An 18,142-nucleotide genomic window follows, 5' to 3' on the forward strand; every position below is an offset into this window, starting at 1 on the left:
GGGGTGTTGGAGAGTGCCCCCAGCCCCACCCCACAGCTCTCCTTGCTCCTGCTCCGGATGCCTGGTGATAGTTACTATTTTGAGTTAAAGCAATTATGTTTCATTAAAAAGGAAGTCCCCCAGGGCGGGGTAATACTGTTGAACCGCTATCAGTCATGGACAATTTAGTACGAATTAATTAATCGGATGCTTTCCTGTTGCCTGCAGAGTGAACGGCGTGTGATGAGTGTTTGGAAAGGGCATGAGGTCACCAGGTGATTCAGGAGAGATAGCAAAGGAGCGAGCCAAGGGCGTTCAGGATAAGCATGCCCTGTGGTTGCCAGCTTATCTCGTTTGCCTTTAAAATTATTTTAGTAAACATTTTCACAAAAGTGTATTAATCATCACCAAAATGCACAAATCATAAGTGTATGGCTTTGAATTTTTAGGAAGTGAACACACCGTTATAGCCAGCACCCGGGCTGTGAAACAGTTCCTACTTGCTCCTTTCAGACCCCCAGCCAGCCGCTGTAACCCCCAAGGCATCGGCTATCCTGACTTCCATAGATACATTTTGCCGCTTTTCAAACTCTGTGAGCATGGACTTCTTCAACGTATCTACCCTTCGTGTCTGGCTTTTTCTTCGTTCAACGTTTCTGTTGGTGAGATTCACCCATGTTGTTAAAGTTTGTTCCTTTTCATTATTGTGTAGTGTTCCATTGTAGGAATATACTACAGTTTATTCTATGGTTGGTGGACATTTGGATGTCCAGCTTTTGACTTTCATGAATAGTGATGCTTTAAATGTTGTTGGCCATATCTTTCTTCTTCTTTTACATCTCAGGTTATGTGCTGTTCTCCTGGGAACTGTCTTCTGACCCCCACCCCTGGGGAGCATGGGTGCCCCTCCTTTGCCCTCCCATGGCACTCTGTCGTAATCTGGGAAAGATGAATAGTGACATTTTCAGTTCCTACACAAATGTCTGGCAATGGTAGATGCCCAAAAGCGTTAGCTGAGTGAATGAACAAATTTTATGTCACAGTTTTGCCCAGGGCTTCTCTTGATACCTAAGAAAAGCAGTGCAGGGAGGCTGTGTTGGGGGAGGCTGTGTTGGGAGCCTTGGGGATCAATTTGGATTCTTCCCTAGCAAGAGTGCTACTCTTGGCTGGGTATGGTGGCTCACACATGTAATCCCAGCACTTTGGGAGCCAAGGTGGGCGGAGCACGAGGTCAGGAGATCGAGACCATCCTGGCCAACACGGTGAAACGCTGTCTGTACTAAAAATACAAAAATTAGCTGGGTATGGCGGCGTGCACCTGTAATCCCAGCTACTCGAGAGGCCAAAGCAGGAGAATCACTTGGGCCAGGGAAGTGGAGGTTGCAGTGAGCCAAGATCGTGCCATTGCACTTCAGCCTAGGTGATAGAGTAAAACTCTGTCTCAAAAAAAAAAAAAAAAAAAAAAAAGTGCTACTCTCTGGTCTCCAGGCTCCACCTGGGTGTCCTGATGTCCCTGAGAATGAACTGGAGGCCATGGCCATGGTCAGAGGTGTCTGCGAGTTTCCCACAGTGCCCCCCGGTGACAAGCTGGTGCAAAACCAGCTTCTGCCTGCTTCAGGTCTCTGAGGACCCCAATGCCATGGGCCTCCCCAGACATAGGCATTTGATGGCCAGCAGGAGGGAAGAGTCGTGAAGAATAGAAGAGAAGATGTAGGAAGAAAGAGAAGAGGAGGGAAGGAGGTGAGAGGGAGAGAGAGAGAGAACCATGAACACATATTTTTCCTCTTTTTTCCGACGCCAGGTGGGGGGCGGGGAGGAAGTCAGACAGGCAAGGAGCGGGTGTTCTCGAGGGAAGCAGGTGTCCTTATGTTGGAGTTGTATTGTTTTCGCCAGCAAGTGACACAGTGGAAGCAGGAACAGGAGCCTGTCGAAATCCAATGTCAGGGTGCCCTGGTGGGATAGGCTTGTTTTTTTCCCCCCCGGCACTTGGCAAATCCCTTTCACAGGCAGAGTGAGTGGCTTCCTGGCCTCTCCGGCTGAGCAGTGCTGATTGAACAGGTTATTCTTTATTCATACACCTTTTGCTGAGCCGCATAACAAATGCGCTGTAAATTTCAGTGCTTTAGAGAGTGCCTGGATACATAAAGAAGGACTGCTTCCCCTAGTCAAGTGGAGGCTGCTCAGATTCCACAAACGGTGAGCCATTTGGGGTACAGTTGCTGTGTTTCCAAAGTAAATATTACTTCTTAGAGAAGATTCATACCTAGAATAATTATTTCTTGCGGTGATCTGAAGCTGAAGCTGGTTTAAATGTTCATTTGTCTCTGCCCAGGTTTTTTCCTAGTGGGGCGTGCCAGGGTGCTTAAAGCCCACACTGCAGAATGCCCCTTCTTTCTCCTGGGCTCCTTTCCCTACAGAACCATACCTCTCCCACCCTGAGTTATCTTGTTCCTAGTGTGATGGCATCTAAACCCTCAGCTTATGCATATGTTTATTATTATTATTATCATTATTATTGAGAGGGAGTGCAATGGCACAATATCAGCTCACTGAAACCTCCGCCTCCTGGGTTCAAGTGATTCTCCTGCTTCAGCATCCCAAGTAGCTGGCACCCGCCACCACGCTTAGCTAATTTTTTAGTAGAGACGGGATTTTGCCACATTGGCCAGGCTGGTCTGGAGCTCCTGACCTCAGGTGATCAGCCCACCTTGGCCTCTCAAAGTGCTAGGATTACAGGTGTGAGCCACCACACCAGTCATGTTTTATTATTTAACAGTTATATAGCACTTACTATGTGCCAGGCACTCTTCTAAGCTCTTTGACAAATACTGACTTACTTCAAACTCTTAAAACTCTACAGAGAGGTAGAGTTACTACCTCTTTGGGGATACAAATTAGTATCCCCATTTTCCAAATGGGGGAAACAAAGCACAGAGAGGTTAAGTAACCTGCATAGGATCACAAGCTAGTTGGTGGTGGAGCTGGAATTTGTCCTCAGAGTTCATGCTGTTTGTTCTCATGCTCTGCTACCTGTTAGTGATTTCTCCTCCTCCTCCTCCTCCTCCTCCTCCTCCTCCTCCTTCTTCTTCTTCTTCTTCTTCTTCTTCTTCTTCTTCTTCTTCCTCTTCCTCTTCCTCCTCTTCTTCCTCCTCTTCCTCTTCTTCCTCCTCTTCTTCTTCTCCTCCTCCTCCTCCTTCTTCTCCTCCACCTCCTCCTCCTCCTTCTTCTCCTCCTCCTCCTTCTTCTATTTTTTTTTTCTTTTGAGACAGTCTCACTCTGTTGCCCAGGCTGGAGTGCAGTGGCACGATCTCGGCTCACTGCAAGCTCTACCTCCCGGGTTTCCGCCATTCTTCTGCCTCAGCCTCCCCAGTAGCTGGGAATACAGGCGCCCACCACCTCACCCGGCTAGGTTTTTGTATTTTTTAGTAGAGATGGGGTTTCACCGTGTTAGCCAGGATGGTCTCGATCTCCTGACCTCGTGATCTGCCCGCCTCGGCCTCCCAAAGTGCTGGGATTACAGGCATGAGCCTGGCCCAGTGATACCTTCTAAAGTGGCATGATGAGCAAGGGCCTGGCTTTATCAGGGATTGGAACTATTTTTTCTGTGCCTTAAAATCATTTCTATCCAAGGTGGCCCTTGACCTTACAAGAGCAGGGGTCAGGCCGAGAGCGATAATCCCACGCCTGATCACTCCTGTAATCCCAGCACTTTGGGACGCCAAGGTGGGCTGATCACCTGAGGTCAAGAGTTCAAAACCAGTCTGGCCAGCATTGTGAAACCCCGTCTCTACTAAAAATACAAAAAGTTAGCTGGGCATGATGGTGGGCGCCTGTAAGCCCAGCTACTCAGGAGGCTGAGGCAGGAGAATCGCCTGAACCCGTGAAGCAGAGGTTGCAGTGAGCTGAGATCGCACCATTGCACCCCAGCCTGGGCAACAAGAGTGAAACTCCATCTCAAAAAAAGAAAAAAAAAAAAAAAAAAAAGCAGAGGTCGGTGTCTGGCCAGTGGTCAAAGCCTACAAAGCACAAGCTTGTCCTACGATTCAGCTGCATCAGGGGCGCCGTGGACAGAGGTAGAAAGGTTAACTTGGAGCTTATCCTGGAACCATCTGAGCTCTGGATGGGAAAATCCCCGAGGCCTGCTTTTGTGCTCTTCATCTCGCTATTCCTTGCGAGATTCTCGCTATCCTCACCATTCCTTGCTTCCTGCCTTTTCCTTCCTCTAGTCTCTTGGGGAAGTCATCCCTCTGTCCTGCAGTCTCTCCTCTTGGGGTCGGCTCCTGTCTCAGTAAGTGGGTCCATCCTCTAGGCAGGTGCTTAGTCTGGAAGCCTGGAAGGCATCCTTGCTTTTTCATTTCTCCATGACCCACATCTGATCCCCAGGTCCTGTCAATTCTACCTCCTAAAATGCTCGCAAATGCAAACGTCTCTTCCTCTACCACTTCTACCTTCCTCACGTCGCCCTTACCTGTCTCCAGGACCTCTTCAGTGTCCACCCAGTAGATGTCCCAGACTCCAGACTTAAGCCCTCTAAAACTCTTTTCAGATTGCAGTCGGAGTGATCTTTCCATAAGAAATTCTGGTTATGTCACCCCTTTATGTAAAACTTTCAGTGGCTCTGTGGTACCCCTAGAATACAATCCAGACTTCCTCGCGTGGCTGCTGTGGAGCCATCTTTGACCCGGATCCTCTTCCCCCAGGGTAGCATCCCTTGCTGCCTTTGGATACTTAGATTCAAATTTCTATCCGGGTCAAAGGAGAGATCCCTGTCTCCTGTCCCCTCCAGATACGGGCTCATCCTCCTCCCACCCCTCTGCTTCCCATTTGCTGCCAGAAAGGGGTCTTGATGTGGACCCCAAGAGAGGATTCTTGGACCTCATGCAAGAAAGAACTTGGTGCAAGTCCATAGAGTAGCGTGAAAGCAAGTTTACTAAGAAATTAAAGGAATAACACTTGTTGCCAGGAATTTGCTTTGTTTACTGCTAGTAATCTAGCAATCCTAGATCTCAGAATCACAACAGTAGTAACAGGAGTTATTTTTTCCCAACTTACTCTATGTTCAGGTGTGGAATTTCTGTCTCCCAAGAGGAAATGTGACTTCACTTTGGTGCCAATGGACAGAAAATTCTACTTGTACTACATAGGAGACGTTTGGAATGTACTTAATAGCTGGTTTTTACACCTTGATTTCAAGGTGGGAAGAAATGGATTATGAATCTCTAATAAATTTAAATCTCTTAAATCAGTAGGTGCTTAATATTTTTTGATTTAATTAATGCCCATTTGAATTTCATGGGTTCTATTAATTTAAAAAAGTATAGGACCCCAATCCATCGCCATCAAATTGCCCTTGCACTTTTCCAAGGTATAATATGGGGTTTTATGCAAAATTCAAGCTACCGTGTAACTTTCTTTTAACCATAGCAAGGAGGGGGAACTGTTTCCTACCTTCTTTACATGTTGTGCATTGTTGTAGTCCAGAAATGCTAAACCTTATTTATTTATTTTTTTTGATAGAGTCTCACTCTGTCACCCAGGCTGGCATGCAGTGGTGCCATCTCGGCTCACTGCAACCTCCACCTCCCTGGTTCAAGCAGTTCCCCTGCCTCAGCCTCCTGAGTAGCTGGGATTACAGGCACATGCCAGCATGCCCGGCTAATTTTTTTTTTTTTTTTTTTGGTATTTTTAGTAGAGATGGGGTTTCACTGTGTTTGCCAGACTGGTCTCAAATTCCTGACCTCAGGCAGTCTGCCCACCTCGGCCTCCCCAAGTGCTGGGATTACAGGTGTGAGCCACTGAGCCCGGCCCAGAAATGCCAAACCTTTTTAAAGATGGTGCAACTTTGAGTCCGTGGCTTGACTATACAGGCTTTGAACTTCGTGGCATATTCACTTTGCCATATCTGCAGGAGAGCTGTTCTATTAGAAACGCCTTGGAGTTGCAGATATCACACGTGAATGATATGGTTACTTTAAGAAATGTCTGTATTGTATTTGAAGACTGTTTGTCATAAATCTGAAATTTGAATCTATGTATTTCAATTTGATATGCTAAAAAGTCCTGAATTAGTGTGAATTTTTTTTTTTTTGTTATAATACTGTAATCTCGGTTCAAAAGTTAACTGAAAATATAAAACCCAAGTGATTTCTGTTTAGTAAATTGAACTGTAAAGGTTAAAAAAAAAAAAACTAAAGGAATAAAGCTTGGCTACTCCATAGGCAGCGCAGCCCACATGGCTGAGTGTATTTATAGTTGTTTCTTGATTATATGCTAAGCAAGGGGTGGATTATTCATGAGTTTTCTGGGAAGGGGGTGGGCAGTTCCCGGAACTGAGGGTTCCGAACCCCTTTTAGACCATATAGGGTAACTTCCTGATGTTGCCATGACGTTTGTAAACTGTTATGGCACTGATGGGAGTGTCTTCTAACATGCTAATGCATTATAATAGGCATATAATGAGAAGTGAGGATGACCGGAGGTCACTTTTGTTGCCATCTTGGCTTTGGTGGGTTTTGGCCAGCTTGTTTACCGCATCCTGTTTTATCAGCAAGGTCTTTGTGACCTGTATCTTGTGTTGACTTCCTGTCTCATTCTGTGACTTAGAATGCCCAACCTCCTGGGAATGCAGCCCAGTAGGTCTCAGCCTCATTTTACCCAGCTCCTATGCAAGATGGATTTGCTCTATTTCGAACACTTCTGATGCTTTGGCTGATTCCAACATTGTTTGGGTCTCAAATGTTCTTTCTTCTGAGGAGTCTTCTCTGACCACCCCCGCTTCCCAAGCCCGGTTTGGGCGCTCTGTCCCGGTGTTCCCATGGCAACCAGGAAACACATCCTCTCTGATCACACCGTCTACTTTATATTGGGATTTGATGGCTACCTGTGTGTTTTTCCCAACACACATTATCTGTCTTGCACATGGCTATGTCCCCAGTACGGAATACAATGCTGAGTTATGGAAGACAGTGTTTTAAAAAGTTATTAGCCCGGCGTGGTGGTGTGTGTCTGTGGTCCTAGCTATATAGGAGGCTGAGGTGGGAGGTCAAGGCTACAGTGAGCCATGATCATGCCACTTGCCCTCCACTCTGGGCAAGATGGAGTAAGACCTCCATTTGTAAGGAAAAAGACAAAACAAGATGGGTCACTGAGCCAGTACTGTCACGAAAAGAACATTGACAGAGCAGCTGGGAGATGCGGGTATTGGAACCTGTTCTGGGACAAACTCCGGACCTTAGTTAAGTCATTTTCCCTCTCTGGGCCTTTTCTTTCTTTTCTTTTCTTTCTTTCTTTTTTTTTTTTTTTTTTATCTGTGAAGTAAGGAATCTATGCTAGGTGGTCCCAAGCTCCCTTCCAGTTGTGAGGTCCTGGGACCTGTCTTCTGAACCAAGGCTTCACTCTTCTCATCTCTCTTGACTTTCCAGGCTGTGAGGCCCCATCTTCTCCCTCTCCTTGGCGCTCTTGTCTCTTCAGGATGTGCTGGGAAGCAGAGCCTGGCATCCTGCCTTCCGCAGGGCTCAGCCACAGCCAGCAGCGGCCTTGGGTTCCCCTTGTGTCCAGGATGAGAACTCCTTGAAATTCTCTGTTGCCCTCCTATTCACCTCATCTGTTTGCTGTCAGAACATTGCAAATGCTTCTCATGCTGCCTCTGTCTCTGAATTATTATGATATTCAATAGGGAGGCATTAAATCTACGTGCTTCTGAGGCTGCACTTCCCCCAGTAGAAACAGGAGATGCCTGGCCACCATGGTCCCCTTCCAGAATATACCCAGCCTCCACCTGCTCTGGGAGTGTTTAATCTTAACACCATGACTGCTCAAGTGTTTCCCATATTCATTCAGCACATTTACTGAGCACCTACTATATACGGCAGGCGTTGTTCTAGGTGTTTAGGACCCATAAAGAGCAAAGCAAACAAAATCCCTGCTCTCTAGGAGCTTGCCGACTCTTGAGCAAGCGTCTAGAGGGGAAACCCATATAAATAAGAAATAAGGCCAGGTGCAGTGGCTCACACCTGTAATCCCAGCACTTTGGGAGGCCGAGACGGGCGGTTCACGAGGTCAGGAGATCGAGACCATCCTGGCTAACCCGGTAAAACCCGTCTCTACTGAAAAAAAAAAAAAAGAATACAAAAAACTAGCTGGGCGAGGTGGCGGGCGCCTATAGTCCCAGCTACTCGGGAGGCTGAGGCAGGAGAATGGTGTAAACCCAGGAGGCAGAGCTTGCAGTGAGCTGAGATCAGGCCACTGCCCTCCAGCCTGGGCGACAGAGCGAGACTCCGTCTCAAAAAAAAAAAAAAAAAAAGAAATATAAGTAAATTATATAATAAGCTACAAGGGGATAAGTGCTATGGAAAAAAGAAAAAATAAAGCAGGATAGCAAGGATGAAAGCCCCCTGAGAGTTAGAGATTGGAGTCAAGGCCTGGAAGAGGGTGAGGGAGTATATCTGCTCTTTGGAGGAATGTGTTCTAGGTCCAGGGCGGAGCTCAAGCACAGGCCCCAAGGTAGGAATGTGCAGAGTATACCTGAGGCACCGTGGGACCCAGCATTGCCTGTGGACTCTGCCCATCTGGGTATCTGTCAGAGCACAATGCCTGGAGCTTAGTAGGCCCACCATTGATATTGGGGGTTAGCCTGCAGCCTGCTGGACCTGCAGTTGAATGGCCTATGACTTGTCTGAACAGTGCCACTTATTAAATCTAGCCTGGTCCTGTGGGAGGAGCTGGCAGGACTGAGTCTGATAATACTGTTTGCAACTTGGCTCATCGCTCATTAGCTTTGTGATCCTTGGCAAATTACTTAACCGCTCTGAGTTTCCGGCTCTTTATCTTTGAAGGAGGGCTCTGACCCGTGCCTCTTAAGGTTGTTGTGGGATTTGATGAAGTGACCGTGTGGAAGCAGCTAACTCAATGCATGTTGCAGCCGGGGTGCCTAATAATGTTAGTTCCAGTGAATCCCTTCCCCTGGTCTTTGGGCAAGGTATTTATTTTCTCTGAGCCTCAGTTTCCTCTTCTAGAAAATAGAGTATAATAGTCCCTGAGCTGCCTACTGCTTATGCTTTAGTAATTATCAAGTCTAACAATACAGATAATAGTACTTTATATATAGATGACAAGTTTTCAGGGGAGAGGGTCTGTGTGTGTGTGTATGTGAGAGAGAGAGAGAGCGTGCGCGAGAGAGAAAGTGTGTGTGTGTGTGTGTGTGTGTGTGTGATTCTGTGTATGTGTGTATGGTTCTGTGACATAGGGTTTTTTTAATTATTTCATAGATGTTTCAAGAACAAGGATACTGAGGATACTGTGTTTTTTACAAGATCTTTTGCCTTGCACACATTAAGTGCTCAGTAAATCCTTGTTGAATGAATGAAAGAGCAGTGAGGAAAATGCTCTTTGCTAGATTAAATTTGCGGATCAGAAACAGTAGAGCTGTTTGCTTCCAGGCAGTGGGAATGTGGTACCCTTGTGAGTTATATTTATTGATAACTATGTGCCAGCCACTGTATCAACTATTTGCATGGCACTATTAACTATTTCTCGTTTGAAACTGCAAATAGCCCAGTGAGGTAGTTACTGTTATTATTCCTGTTTTACAGACAAGGCAGCTGAGGCTCAGAGGTTAATGTCTTGGTCACAGTTAGTAAGTGAGGAAGCTGGGATTGGAACCCAGCCTTCCAGAAGGAATACCTATGCCAGTTGCTCCAGAGGCTGCCTGGGATATCGCTGCCTCTTTCTGTGGCCTGATGTCTCAGGAGGAGGAGGAAGGATGTTCTTGCAGCCAGGCCAGGAGGAAAGTCCAAGGCTGTGAAGTCACTGCTCAGGTCATCAGTGAACCTTCCAGTAGAAGGGGAGAAGGCGAAGGGGTTGCCCTTCCTTGCCTGCAATAGACAGTGAGGATGATCAAAGACAAGGATTATTCTCTGCCTTGTACTTGAATTTGTCCTTTTCCTTTTGGCCTTAGAGCATGTTAAGAACTTGGTGGAGATGGCTGGGCACAGTGACTCACGCCTGTAATCCCAGCATTTTGGGAGGCCGAGGTGGGCAGATCACGAGGTCAGGAGATCGAGACCATCCTGGCTAGCACGGTGAAACCCCGTCTCTACTAAAAATACAAAAAATTAGCTGGGCGTGGTGGCGGGCACTTGTAGTCCCAGCTACTCGGGAGGCTGAGGCAGGAGAATGGCGTGAACCCAGGAGGCGGAGCTTGCAGTGAGCCGAGATCGCACCACTGCACTCCAGCCTGGGCGACAGAACGAGACTCTATCTCTCAAAAAAAAAAAAAAAAGAACTTGGTGGAGATATGAGAGCTTTGGTCCTTATGCTTCCTTCTTAGGTGCCTAAAACCTGAGGATGCATGTATGTATGGGTCTACATATATGTACATGCATCAATGATGTACATGTGTATGTACATACGTATGTATGGTATGCCTTGTATATGTGTATGTCTGTGTGGATGTGTGATATGTATATGCATATATGGTGTATAGTATGTGCATGTGTATGTATGGTGTGTGTGTGTCTGTGTGCGTCTGTCCTTCAATACCAGTGTGAGGATCTGTTTCTCTGCAAAGCCCCTTCTGACCATGCCTTAGCAGTGCTGAGAGCTCTCAGCCTGGGCCCTGTTCCTTGACTGTGTGACCGCGGTTCCCAGCCTGTGCTGGGTGACTGATGTCTGTGCCTGCCTCCCCTAACACAGTCAGCCCCTGGAAACAATGTCTTGTGTCATATTAGTTTTCCTTTCATATGCAACAGCATGTGAATGCATGTTGAGTGTGTAGATGAACAAATGAATGAACTCTTGGATGGCCTCCATGCCACCACTGCCTACACTGACCTTGGTGAGCCTGTCGTCTACTCCTGATCACTCATGTCGGGGGCTTAATATCAAGGAGGCTGCCTTCCTATGATTGGACCACCCGGATGGGACTTCAATGCCAGAAATCCTTCGCATCCATGCGGACACGGGGAGCACCAGTGTCCCTGTGCATGGTTGGCGTAGGTGATCTCCCCTTGTTCTCAGATCTGTTGAGGGGCTGGGCTGGGCAGCCATCTGTGGTCTGGAGCACCTTTCTTCTGTGGTTCCTGAGAGTTCCCTATCTGGCTCCCGCCTTCACGTTCCTTTGCCTGCTGGCTTCTCCTTGGGTCGGCTGGAAAACGAAAGCATTGGGAAGTTGCTCTTCCCTGTGGTTAATGTGTTCCATGCCCGCTGTGTCCCCCTGCGCTCAAGTTCCGGGCAATTACCCTCCTGCCGGCTTTTGTTGCTGAGCACAGCAGGTGGGCCTTGTTTGTAATTCACTTGCACCATTAACGCTGGGTTAGCACCATAAGGGCAACTGATCCATTCAGTGCCCCCAGCCCCAGATGCCATTCCATAGCAGGGATGTTAGTTGGCTTTGGGGGTCCAACTGATTCTCCAGATTAAGGCATTTGAGAGGCTTAATCCATTGGCTGTCACAGAGCACTCACAATCATCCACACTAATGGAAAATCTGTACCCAAATACCAGTCTCCCCAAATCATGGTGATTTGGCTTTGGACAATAATAGCAATAATCACAATAACAGCTGTCAAGCACTGAGCACTTGCTATTTGCAGACATACTGCTAAGATCGCAGCTAATCTTTGACAGCAACCTTAGGAATGTCTAGCATTTTCTCCGCTTTATGAATGGGGAAACTGAGGTTTCTAGAGGTTAATCACTTGTCCCAAGTCACATGACTGGTAGGTAAGCAGCACCCAGGCTCTGGGAGCTCTGTTTAAAACAGATGCAGAGCTTGTGCTGATAACCACTCCCTTGTACTGCCTCCTTCTGGGAGTTTTGTGAAGTTTTGTGAATGGAGGGAGTAGGGGGACATCTCCGTCTTGCCATCCTAATTATTATTATTTTTTTTTTTGCTAGCATTGATATTAAGATGAGTCACTGAGTAGGGGGAAGATGAGTAGGATTAAAACATCCTCTGTAGGTTCACTTTTATTAATTAATCAATCATACACTCATTGAGCTCCAACTAGGTGGAAAACATTGTCCCAGGTGCTTTGAAGAAAACAAAGATAAATCATTCATCTGTTCAATAAATCTGAGAGATAGGGAGTCAGACATATCCTAGAACATAAGATGGGGGGTGAATTGGTGGGGCATGTTAGAAGAAGAATGCTAGGAACTGACCAACCACAGGGGACTGATTTAGAAAAAACCTTCCTTAATTCTCATTGCATGTTATCAAACCATTTTCCACGTGTAACATCCCTGATCATTGAACAGCCCAGTGAAGTAGGCAGGGCAGATAGTATGTCTCCTATTTTATGGGAAAGTAAGGCACAGAGAGATTCAAGGATCTGACCACAGTTACCCAGGGAACAAGTGGCAAAACCGGGTTTGAACACAGGCCTTCTGACTCCAAGTCCAGACCCTTTACTACAAAGACGCTCCCATTAGAGTCTAACATTTGGGGATGGGTGGATCCAGACTCGTCAGTGTGTCTGATGTCCCACATCCTACGGAGACTGGCTCTGGACCCGCCAGGGCTCTGCTTGCCTTGGAGAACCACCATACGCTCCTACCCAATGTGCAACTGCTTGGACATTTTCTTTTCCAGTTTGTGGGGAAATGTTTGTGCTCTGCTGTTCCAGTGGAATCAGCCCAGTTCGCTTCAGGGTCAGTTTTCCCCACATTCACACTCCCCCCAGCATGTTGCTAGGTGTCTGTTAACTTCTCCAGGCCATCGGGCACCCCGTGGTCCCATGGATTTTTTGAGAGCACAGCTCTGGTCCCTGCACTCTCTTGCCCAGAAACTTTTAATGGCTATTTGTTGCCTGGAGGATAAGTCCCAAACTCCTTAACCATGGCATTTGAGGCCTTCCAGAATCTGACTGCAATATTTACCCATCTCTGGGCCCCTCAGACACAATGGACTCCTGCCAGATTTGGTTTTGTCACCATCCTTTGGACAGCCCTTGCTTTCTTTCCCCAGCACTTACCTGGAAGGTCTCCCTGCACCCAGCACATGCTTTGGGGCTCAGCGTGTAGCTCACATCTTCCAAGATTCTTGCTGCAACTGCCGGGGTCCAGGGATATTTTTCTGCCTGCCTTCCAGCGCTGTTCCTTGTTTTGTGACAGAGGCCACCCTGACTTGTGAAAGCGGCTTCACTGTGGCCGGGCATCCTGAGTTCCCACAGCCTGTTTTACTCTTCACACAAGGACATCATACTTATCCAGGGAGCTTCTTGAGGGAAGGCACCACCCCGAGGGTCCCAGTGGCCGCCAGTGCCCAGTGTGGAGCTGGGTGGGCCCCGAGCATGTGGGTACACTCGTGCAGTGCCATAGAGCTGTCAGATCTGCTCATGTGGCAGCCCCTTGTTGGAGGAGGTACAGTACCCACAGCCTTTCTCTCCCTTCTGGCCGCCAGAGCTGGGTTCTCGGGTGTATGTGCCCCCTCACCGAAGTCCCATCCTTGTTGAGAGCAAGGATGACCCACTTGCTTAGCTAGGGAGGTTGAGGATTTCCTCAAGGCTGCCCTGTGACCATAGAAGGGAGGGGGCTAAGCCTTCAGCCTCTGGACTTCTAACCCAGGGCTGGAGACTAGCCTGGCTTTGCCTGTGGTTTCTGTGGCATCTCTAGGCCACTAGCAGAGGGAAGGTGATGGGCCCTAGACGGGCTCTCTTCTGTAACCTGTGTCAAATGCAGATGCCCAGGGCAGCCTCTGGATGGGGTGTCCTCTGCATGCCTGGCCCCCTTAGGAGACTGAACTTAGTGATTCCCCAGAGTTCCTCCTTCCCCGAGGGAGGGCCTGAGATCCAGCCAAGAACCAGAGCCAGGAGTCTTTGAGGTGAGAATCATGGCTGTAGGTAGACTCAGGTGAACACTAGCTGTGGAAGGGGTGATCCTGGTTGGAGAAGTGCAGGTCTTGGGGTGAACTCCCAGGGTCAGCGCTGAGCTCCAGCTTTGCTCTGGGCAGCCAGAGCGTAGGCTGCGGAGGAATGTTCCAGAGAGGCCACCAGAGACCTAGGCAGGCCCAGCATTCACTGAACACTTGAACCTGGGCATAGGTGTATTAGCCTCACTCTGCAGAGGAGGGGATCCGGGCTCGGGGGGTTAAGGAACAGGCCCAGTTCTTGGAGCTAGGTATTGAGAGAGTCAGGATTCTTTATTGTGTTTTTAATTATTAACCAGACTTTTTCAGTGAAAAAAAAAAAAAACAGTCTAACCTCTCAGTTAAAAATGCAAACAATAGAGAACACTGGAGAATGAAAAGCAAGTCTCCGTCCTACTCTGACTGGAGTCCTATATCCCCTCTCTGGGGGCAGCCAGCCAGCAGCCAGTTTCTCCTCCCTTGGCCCCCAAGGGAGCCTGGTGCCAGGGCCTTGCCCCCAGCGGATGGGAGTCAGTGCTAACTGGGCTGATGGAAGGGGAGGGGTGGCATGGGCCCTGCATGTGCCCTTAGGCAATTCCGAGAGACTTTTCTGAGCTTGGATGACTCTAGTAGCATAGGTCTCTCTCTGAACCTTCAGCAGGACACCGTTCACATTGCTGTGGACCTATCTAGCTCTGCTGCCCTCTGCCCCACACCCCTGGGAGGGCTGAGGTGGGCTGGTTCTGGATTTCTCTAAGGAATGCATGCATCCAGGGATAGCTCCTTTCTCACCTGCTCTGGCTAAGACTGAAGGAAAAAAAAAATAGGGCCTACTTTCTGACGTTGGTGGATAAGACAACGAAAAGCGCTAATGTGCACCAGAAGTGACTGTGGACAGGACAGATGTAATGGGGTCTCCACTTGGCCATGCTGGAACCAGGACAAGGGACAGGAGCTCTGTGTCTGTGCCCAGCAGCTCTCAGCCTCAGGACTTCCTCTTTGTCATGAACAGCAGTTCTAGTGCTTTCCTCTGGCTTTGACCTGGGTACCATCACCTAGGAGTCCAGCATAGCCCTCGCTGGCTTCAGATGGTGGCATTCTGCCTGCATGGCTCATTACACAGCTGCCACCCATCCCACCCTCTTCTCCAGGCTTAGAAGCCCAGCTCTTCTCAGTCCTCCTTAGGGAAGGTTGCAGCACACACACCCTCACTCCAGTGCACAGACTGTCATCTGCAGAACTGCTCATCTCCTCCCAAACGCCCAGAGAGATGCCTTGCAGAGGAGAGAGGGTTATATTTATCTGGAGGTGATTAAAATGCTGTCCTTAAAAATCATTCCCTCCAAATTGGTCTTCTCTCCTGCTCACCTGATTCCTCTGTGGGTACCCCTTCTGCAACATCTCTCTGCTCTAAGTGTACTACAGACGGCTTCTGAACTGAGCTGTTTTGTTTCAAAGCCTTGGCTCATGTGGTCTTTGCCAGGAGCGCATGTCCCCCAGGGCCCAGCCTGGTGGCCTCAGATAAATGCCAGGAATATTTGTCACCATTCAGAGCCAGTCCTGCCCTTCCCATCCAGCTCTGTGGGCCTCATCTTCCACCTCCGATGGCTGGCAATGAGCTCTTCCTCCTCTCACCTCTGCCCACCTCACTTTCAGTGTACAGGAGATGGGAGCTTTGGGCTCCTTGCCTTTTCTGTGAAGGATGCTGAGTCCAGTTCAAGGTTCATAGAGAAAATCGGCCCTCAATGCAGAGCCTTATCCTAGACCAAGGGGTGCAGAGGGAGAGGGGACAGGTTTTTGTCCTTACGGATGCCACAGCTAATGAGGGAGACTGGAAATCCACACAGTAGATATGTAGAAAAGGAGCTCTGGCTTTGTGGGTTCAGCAGACTCCCTGCGATTTCTGAAACTCACTGTGCCATGTCCCGTCCTAGGCCTCTGCCCTCCTCATGTGTCGTTTTCTCCATCCTGGCCTCTTCCCTGTTGTTTGCATCCTCCCTCCCAGAACCTGGCTAACTCAATTCAAACATTTCATCCTCAGGGAAGTCTCCCCTCCCTGCTGCACCGAACCCTCCTGTTCATTTCCTTCACAGTCTGTAATTATGGCATCAAGACACCTGAATATCTGATTAGTGTTTCTTAATATCCCAGACTGTAAGCTCTATGAAGGCAGAGAATGTATGTATCCCAGGGCCTGGAAAATTACCTGCCACACAGTAGACACTCAGTAGTATTCACTGAATAAAGTATAAATGTATAGTGGCATTAAGTGTGTGTATGTTCTTTGACCAGTCTTGGGTATGGGAACAACATAGATCCTTTGGCCGCAAACGCACTTTACTCACTTGCAAAGTAATTCTACATCCATGATCTCGTTGAATCCTATTAGCAACCCTGTAAGGACGATGGAACAAATGTCATTTCCCACCTTATAGCAGAGGAAATGGAAGGCCCAAGAGGTTATGTGATGGGTCCAAGGTCACACAGCTCTCTACTTGCAATCTGCTGATTTTTCTCCTCTGCCAGATGGACTGACTTCTTCAGGGAAAGCTTTGGGGATGGGGTTGATCTGGACCTGTACTTTGCAGGTCAGAGGGCTGTGGATTAATTCCAGCAAGCAGGCATGGGAGGCCATCTTATTGGGGAAAGATGAGGATGCCATCAGAGTGTCTGTGTACAAGGCTTGGAAGGAAGCACTCAATGAGGTGGAGAGATGAAAGGCAGTTCCCATTTACTGACTGCATTATACCTGAGGTCTCTTGAAGCAACCTTTCCAGGGAGCCATTGTCTGCAGTTTTACAGTTGTGGAAATAAAGTTCTCAGAGGTTAAGCTGCCAGCTCAAGGATACGTAGTGACAACTGGAATTGGAAGCCAGGGATATCTGATCATGTCTCTGGGGAGGGGCCATTGTGTAGAGGTGCATTAGGGGTCTGAAAACTGTGTGAAATGTAGAGAGGAAACAAGACTTGTAATTCCTCAATCCTCTTGCTCCGTAGTTTCTGAGCATTTGGCATGACTGTCTCTAGTCCTGTGGCTTGGTTCCTACCACGTACCCACAGTTGTAGTGCCCAGGGAACGTCCTCCCCTCAAGTTGGACCCGGGCTGGGTGGTCAGTGCCGCCGCTGCTCTTCAGTTTATTTAGGTGAGTCAGACCAGGTCCAGCTCCCAGCGTGAATGCTCATTAGCCCTGGCTAACCTGCCGTGTCCTAACTCATCACAGACTCCTGGGAGCATCTCCTCACAGGAATTCCTAAAGGCCGAGGACACCTGGTCTGGTCTTTTGGCTAAAGGGTACTCCCAGATGCATTCTTCTGTTGCCGGCCCCCTTATTCAGCAAGATCTGCTTGCATTTAACTTGATTTGTTCTCCAACATCATTATGATCGTCACAATCACATTCCTACATTTCCTCAAGTGCCAACTGCGTACTGGGTTCTGGGACATGCGGAGAAGGTGGGTGTAGTGAGTGATGGGTGAGAACAAGTTCCTGGAGCCAACGCCCAGTTCCTCCATTTCCCTGCTGAGTGACCTTGGCAAGTTACACATCCTCAGTTCCAGGTCTGCAGGTGGGGAGTACGGCAGTTAGGATGACAGTATCTGCTTCGCAGACTTCTCCTGAGGAGTAAATGAGTCTGAAGTAGTACTTTGCATATAGTAAATATTCAATAAAGATTATATTATCATAGAGTTCAGTTCTTACAACTGCAGAATTCCTAGAGCTTCTAAGAACCTTAGAGATCATCTAGTCTAATTCCCTCATTTTACAGAATGAGAGACTGCAGCTCAGAGAGTTGACTCCCAGAGCTGGTGAGCACCCAGGTTCCTGATTCCTGGAACAGTCTTGCATCCTGGCATCTCTCTGTTTGTTGTCAGGGAGAAAGGATACCTAGAAAGTGCTGCCCAACTGCATTAGGCCACAAGGGTTGATTCTCCCTCAAGGAGGCCACAGAGGCTGAAGCAGACTCACTCCCCTGTCATGGCCACCCCCTACCCCTGCATACTCCATCCAGGCTGCTGGCTACTGCTTGGAGTTTCTCCCAGCCAGGGGAGAGTCAGGACAGCAGAGAAGCTCACATCCATTTTTTGAGGAGCCTGGAGCATCAGGAAGAGTAATCAAGATCTTGTTGCCCACAGTGGGGAAAGAACTTGTCATTCATCTGGCTGCCCCTCTGATTCCCTCTACCCTCCCTTCCACCCCACACCGACTGGTGGCTGTCAGCCTCCTCTCCGACCCACCTCAGAAAATCACAGTTAATGATGTAATAGCCTTGTGAGGGTGAGAGACACCAGCGGAGGGACAGCTGACAAGTCAGGAAA

The 18,142-nt window shown here is 48.4% G+C and overlaps 1 protein-coding gene across 1 annotated transcript in view; it reads left to right on the top strand.

Moving 5' to 3' along the window:
- GRIK4 (glutamate ionotropic receptor kainate type subunit 4) overlaps positions 1 to 18,142 on the top strand; it is a 488,614-nt gene that overhangs the window by 126,754 nt on the left and 343,718 nt on the right. The gene's annotated exons all lie outside the window — the stretch shown is intronic.

Source organism: Piliocolobus tephrosceles, chromosome 13, assembly GCF_002776525.5.
Source record: "Piliocolobus tephrosceles isolate RC106 chromosome 13, ASM277652v3, whole genome shotgun sequence".
Taxonomy (NCBI): Eukaryota; Metazoa; Chordata; class Mammalia; order Primates; family Cercopithecidae; genus Piliocolobus; species Piliocolobus tephrosceles.